Source organism: Physeter macrocephalus, chromosome 21 (assembly GCF_002837175.3).
Source record: "Physeter macrocephalus isolate SW-GA chromosome 21, ASM283717v5, whole genome shotgun sequence".
Classification (NCBI taxonomy): domain Eukaryota; kingdom Metazoa; phylum Chordata; class Mammalia; order Artiodactyla; family Physeteridae; genus Physeter; species Physeter macrocephalus.
In genome coordinates, this window is record NC_041234.1 from 711,572 (window position 1) to 717,861 (window position 6,290).

The 6,290-nt window shown below is 46.8% G+C and overlaps 1 pseudogene; it reads left to right on the forward strand.

The window, feature by feature from the left end:
- The first annotated feature begins 878 nt into the window (after window positions 1-878).
- LOC102976489 (ferritin light chain-like) lies at window positions 879-1,928 on the forward strand (annotated as a pseudogene).
- The last annotated feature ends 4,362 nt before the right edge of the window (window positions 1,929-6,290 follow it).

Consider the following 6,290-nt stretch of genomic DNA (forward strand, 5'->3'; position numbering starts at 1 on the left):
GAACTCTCATATATCGCTGGTAGGATTGTAAAATTGTTCACCATTTTACAATGGAAAACAGTCTGACAATTTCTTAAAACGTTGAACACAGTCACCATAAGACCCCACAATTCCACTTCTAGGTATCTACCCAAGAGAAATGAATGAAGACATATGACTACACAAGACAGATGTCCACACAAGACTTATAGAAGCAACCCAAATGTCCATCAGGTGGTAAAAGGATAAACAAAATGTGGTCTAGCCATACAATGCAATACCATTCAGCAATAAAAAGAACAAAGTACTGATCCATGCTACAACATGGATGAACCTCAAAAACATCATGCTAAGTGGAAAAAGGCAGATACAGATACAATATACATATTGTATAATTCCATTTTTATGACATGTCTAGAAAAGGAAAATCTATAGAGACAGAAAGTAAATAAGTGGTTGCCTAGGGTGGGGCATGTGGATGGAGGATGGCTGCAAATAGGCACAGGGACCTTCTGGGAGTAATGGAAACGTTCTAAAACTGGGTCATGGTGATGGTGGCACAACTGTACAAAATTACTACAAATTATTGAATTGTACACTTGAGCGAATTTTATGGCATAAAATACACATCTCAATAAAGTTACTTTTAAGAAAAATGAAATAGTCACAAGAATTAAAAAATAAAGTTGAGGCAGTGTGCTCAGCGGTCCCATGGATCTGTCTCTTGCTTCCACAGTGTTTGGACGGAACAGACCCAGACACACCCCTTCCTCCAGCCCCCGACCACCCTCCAACCTTTTTTTCCAGTCGTAACCTTCAGACCCAATCACGCAGCTATCCTTGGCCTCCGGACCAGCCAACACCATTTTCTGAGCTTAGCTCCTTATTATCCATCAACCATGAGCTCCCAGATTCATCAGAATGATTCCATCCAGGTGGAGGCTGCCATCAACCGCCTGGTCAACATGCATCTGCGGGCCTCCTGCACCCACCTCTCTGGGCTCCTATTTCCACCACAGTGATGTGGTTCTGGAGGGCCTGGCCACTTTTTCTGCGAATTTGAGACAGGCTGGGACCCGGGCTCTGGGACCCTTTGCTGCAGTGCTGGCACCTGGACAAACGTCTCCTCGAGCAACAAAATACAAAGAAACTACAAGGGACTAAAAATAACCGCGTGCATGTGCAGTTGGGACAAGTTATGAACAGTAAGATAGAAAAAGACCAAAACCCAACTGACACTTCTGAAGAGCTGGGAGCAAAAACAGGGTGTTGGGAGCAAAAGCAGGGTACTGTGCACGATCCCTGCACACGGCACCACCAAGTGGTGGGCATATCACCTAAGCCGCCCCTACGGCCGGACCCCTGGACCCGCCCCTACCCTCACTCCATTTAAGGCTCCCCCTCAGGGAGGGGGAGCGAGCAGGGTAGCCTGTTACCAGTTTTCCCTCCCTCGTGCTGCAGCACGAATACCAATAAAGCCTTGCCTGAATTTCTTGTCTGGACTCTTAGCAACTTCTATTGATTAAAAAGTCTCAGAACCCAGGTCGGTAACAAATTAGCCAAGGAGAAGCACGAGAGCGCCCAGCATCTCTTGAAGATGCAAAACCAGCCCTCCATTCGTGCTGTCTTCCAGGGCGCGCAGAAGCCGTCCCAGAAGGAGTGGAATAAAACCCAGGACGCTATGGAAGCCGCCATTCTCATGGAGAAGAACCTGAACCAGGCCCTTTGGATCTGCACGCCCTGGGCTCTGCCCGCGCAGACCCCCACTTCTGTGACTTCCGGGAGAGCCGCTTCCTAGACGAGCAGGTGAAACTCATCCAGAAGATGGCAACCACCTGACCAACCTCCGCAGGCCGGCTGGTCCCCAGGCGGGCGGGGCTGGGCGAGTCTCTCTTGGAAAGTCTCCCCCTCCAGCACGAATGGGAGCGTCCAGAGCCCAGCGGTTTTGAGGAGCCCCTCTGGTGTCAGGGCGTCTGCCTGAAGCCCAGCTCTGCAGCCACGAGGCAGCTTTTTAACTACTCTGGAGCCCTCTCCCAAGCCTTGGACCAAAATGGAAACAATAAAGCTTTTTGCAGCAAAACAAAAAACAACTTGAATGTTTACATCGTGCTGTCAATGTTTCATACCTTTTATATTCCCCGCCTCCTCCCACTAGATGGTTAAGTTCCACGGCAGGGCCTCAGACAGCTGTTGAATATATTGTGGATAAACTGCTTGGGCGATTTCAAAAAAATCACAGACACTTAAAAGTTTTAAAAAATCCTACTCAGCAATAAAACACACTCAACAACATGGATGAACATTATGAAAGAAGCCAGCAACCACTGAGTACATACTACATGATTCCATTTATAAAGTTCTAGAACAGCTAAAACTAGAAATCTGAACAGTGGTTTCCTGGGGCAGTGGGGGGCAGGCATTGAGGGGGAAGGGGTTCAAGGGAACTCTCACAGGTGATGGAAATGTCCTATATGCTAACCAGAACGGCAGTTATACAGGTGTACATTTGTCAAAATTCATCAAACTGTACACTTAAAATCTGTTGTATACAGATTATATCTCAATTTAAAAATGTGAATACCTCTGGTAAAAAATAAAATTAAAAAAATTATTTAATAAAGAAAGCCTCCTAGTTCTTTAGTAGGAAATGCAAAGCTTTCCATGGTCTGGTCCGCGTGCCACTCCAAACTCACTTCCAGAAACTTGCCCCACTGCCCTCCCCAAACTGCCCCCCTAAGCCCATCCCCACAAACCCTGGGCTCCAGGCTTACTGAACTGCTGGCATTTCCCCAAATATACCGTGTCCATCCATGCCTCTGTGCCCTCCCTTCCTGAACCTCCTTCCCCCTTCCTGACGGCTGGGCACCTACTGATTTTACAAAACTTCGGAAAGTTGAGTTGCCAGTGGGCACTAGAGATCTTTTTGGGTGATGGAGCCATTCTAAAACTGAGTTGTGGTGATAACTGCACAACTCTGTAAACTGACTGACATTCATTGAATTATACACTTAAAACAAGAGGCTTTTATAGTATGGTTATGTAAATTAAACCCCAATCAAGTTATTTAAAAAAAAATTTCACAACATATGTAAATCAAACCACCATGCTGTATGCTTTTAAACTTATGAAGTGGTGTCTGTATGTCAATTTCTCAATAAAATCGGAAAAGAAAACAAAAACTTAGCTCAAAGATAACCCCTCTGTGAAGATCTTCCTATCTCCTCCCAAGTCCCCGAACCAAACACCTATTTTCTCTGTCACACCCCGCTGTACTCTGTACCTACTCCTGTTAAAGGCCTCCACGCTTCAGTGCGCTTTTTTCTCTAAATGTCTTTCTCTCCTCAGACTCCGAAGTCCCTGCGGGCACTGCCTTAACCAAGCTTTTGTCACCCATGCCTACCACCACACCTGGCACCTAAAGCAATTTAATTGCTGCTTATTGGATAAACGTGTTGCCTTTTAACTTCATAATTCCTTGTACTACTGCAAAATTAAGCCTAAGAGTTGGGTCCTGGTTAAAACTGGATGTTTACTTATGCTGACAGGTGTGGCTTTGGCTCTCTTGCACTCATGAGTGTTGCTGGTAGAAACACAATAAAGCATACCCACAGTGTGCTTAGTTGTGATTCTTGTCCTTGGATTTGCACTTCACCCCATCTGGACTCCCCCTACTCTTACCTGCACTTAAAATACCCAGTTCATTTACATGGACTTAAAAGCCTGTCAAGAACAGAATTTGGAGAACACCATCCAGTCTCACCAACTTGAATTCGTTGGCCCACAGTTTGGTTAGCAGTAGCCCTGCAGGCTTCAGAGTGTCTCAGAAACCATACTATGTTCTGATTCTTAGCTTTCTTGTCCTAATGAGGTCATCCTAATTTCACTGAAAACCCTTGAAAGGAGTGCTGGCCCCAAGTCTTCCCCAGGCAGCAGGCACCGTTTCTGGATCGCGTGAGATATTACAGGCAAGCGAGGAGAGCACTGGATTTTAGGTCAATGGCCCTGAGCACAAGCCCAGCCCCACCCATCGCTACCCATGTGACCCAAGGGAGCCGCTGAACCGTTCTAAGGTGCGGCTTTTGCTTCTGCAAAAGCAGGTTTAATACCCACTGCCCGTTTCAACTTACCGAGTAACCCTGCACATCAAGAGAGGCAGCGTATGAGAATGTGCTCTTTAGTTTACAATGCTCCACGGGTCCAGAGTTGCTAACCACTGCCTTCCTTGCTGGTTTTCTTTTCTTTTTTAAAAAAATTAATTAATTATTTTTGGCTGTGTTGGGTCTTCGTTTCTGTGCGAGGGCTTCCTCTAGTTGCGGCGAGCGGGGGCCAGTCTTCGTCGCGGCGCGCGGGCCTCTCACTGTCAACGGCCTCTCTTGTTGCAGAGCACAGGCTCCAGACGCGCAAGCTCAGTAGTTGTGGCGCACGGGCTCTAGAGCACAGGCTCAGTAGTTGTGGCGCACAGGCTTAGTTGTTCCGTGGCATGTGGGATCTTCCCAGACCAGGGCTCGAACCCGTGTCCTCTGCATCGGCAGGCGGATTCTCAACCACTGCGCCACCAGGGAAGCCCTTTGCTGGTTTTCTTTTGCACTTTGCCCTAACGTGTCATTAGTCCACTGGGACCTGCAAATTATCCCCCAGTTGCTGTAGAACAAAGAACCACTTGATCCCCTTCAATCCAACTGGAGAAACGTACACGGAGTAAAGTCTGTATAAAGGGCTTCCCCAAGTGTCTCGAATGATCTTTCTCCAACAGCTGATCACAGTAGCTTGATTTAAAATCAAGTGTGTTATTGCTAGGTCAGCACAAAATCTAAGGGATGACATTTCTTCTCGTGCTTATACTTTTCCTGTATTTTTTTCCAGTTTTCCACAAAGAACAGCTATTGCTATTACATTTAGGGAAAAGTGTTGTTTTTTAAAAAAGAAAAAAACTTTAATGCTGATTCTATTTTGGACCAACCATATATAGCTAATACTTTCAAAATACTTACTTAGTAGGAGGCCCTATTAGAAGAACTTTGTATATATTATCCTCTTGACAACTCTATGAGGTAGGTATTATTTCACTCCATTTCACAGATGAGGAAACAGAGGCACAAAGCTGAAGCAATCTACCCAGGGTCACACAACTAGTAAGCGATGGAACTGGGATTTGAACCCCAGCACTTGGGTGTCAGAGTTCATGCTTTTGACTAGAATTCCAGGGGGAAAGAATGTGAGTGACTGGTAGTACCATCTACCGTGGCTCTAAGAGTCCAGTTACACAAGCAGGCTCTCTCAGAAGAAATCAGTGGTCTACTAGACTATGGAATCCTGAAGGCAAAAACAACGTCTTATCGTCTGTGTTTCTGTACAGCTTTTGCTGCATAACACACCCCAAAACTTAAGTACTTAAAAGCCACAACCAGCAGTTTCACTCACAATTCTATGGGTTGGCATTTGGGCCGGGCCTTTCTTTGCTGGTCTTCCGCCATGCTTAGCTGAGCCACGTCAATTAACTGCTGCTCTGCTAGAGGTCCCTGCTTCTGGAAGTCTGCTGGCTGTCAGATGGGGCAATAGAAGCCCCCGGTCACAGGCCTCTGATCATCCAGCGGTCTAGCTTAGGCTTCCTCACATGGCAGCGGTGGCAGAGTCCCAAGAGCCTCAAGAGTGGATAAGCCCCAGTGAGCAAGAGCTTTTCAGGTCTCTGCTTACATCACATTTGCTATTGACCTACTGGCCAAAGCAAATCACACAGCCAAGCCCAGAGTCAGTGTGGGAGGGGCCCACCTGGGAGGGGCCCACCCAAAGGCATGGATGCAGAGGGGTACATAATCTGTGGCCATTTATGCAATCTCCCAACATCTCCATAACCAAACACAGAACTTAGTAAAGAGTAGGCACAAAATAAATGCTTACTGAACTGAATGCTATCTCCCCTTCACGAAAAACCAAAACAAGACCAACCATCTCTTACTTCTCTACATGAAGGACGCGGTATTAAGCAGATGGAAAAGACTGACTGACACCTCCTCACAAAGGAGCATCTCACCCTGGGGGATGGAGCCTACCACTTGATGGTTACCTCCCAACACAGGGTCTTCTCAGCTCTTGGGGTGAGGGGTGTGCTCTTACTGGGGGCTGCTTCCCTAGAGCTCTTAGAATCTCAGGCCTTGCTCTCGTCAATGGTTCCATCAAGCTCCCCAAGGGACCTTCCCTTCTCCCACAGCTTCTGAGGGGTCCCTCAGGGACACCTCTCTAAAGCTGCTCCAATTAGCATTGCTGCTCTCCCTCTAGCCGTTCCCTAAAGTTCTGCAATCCTCTGAAGAAAA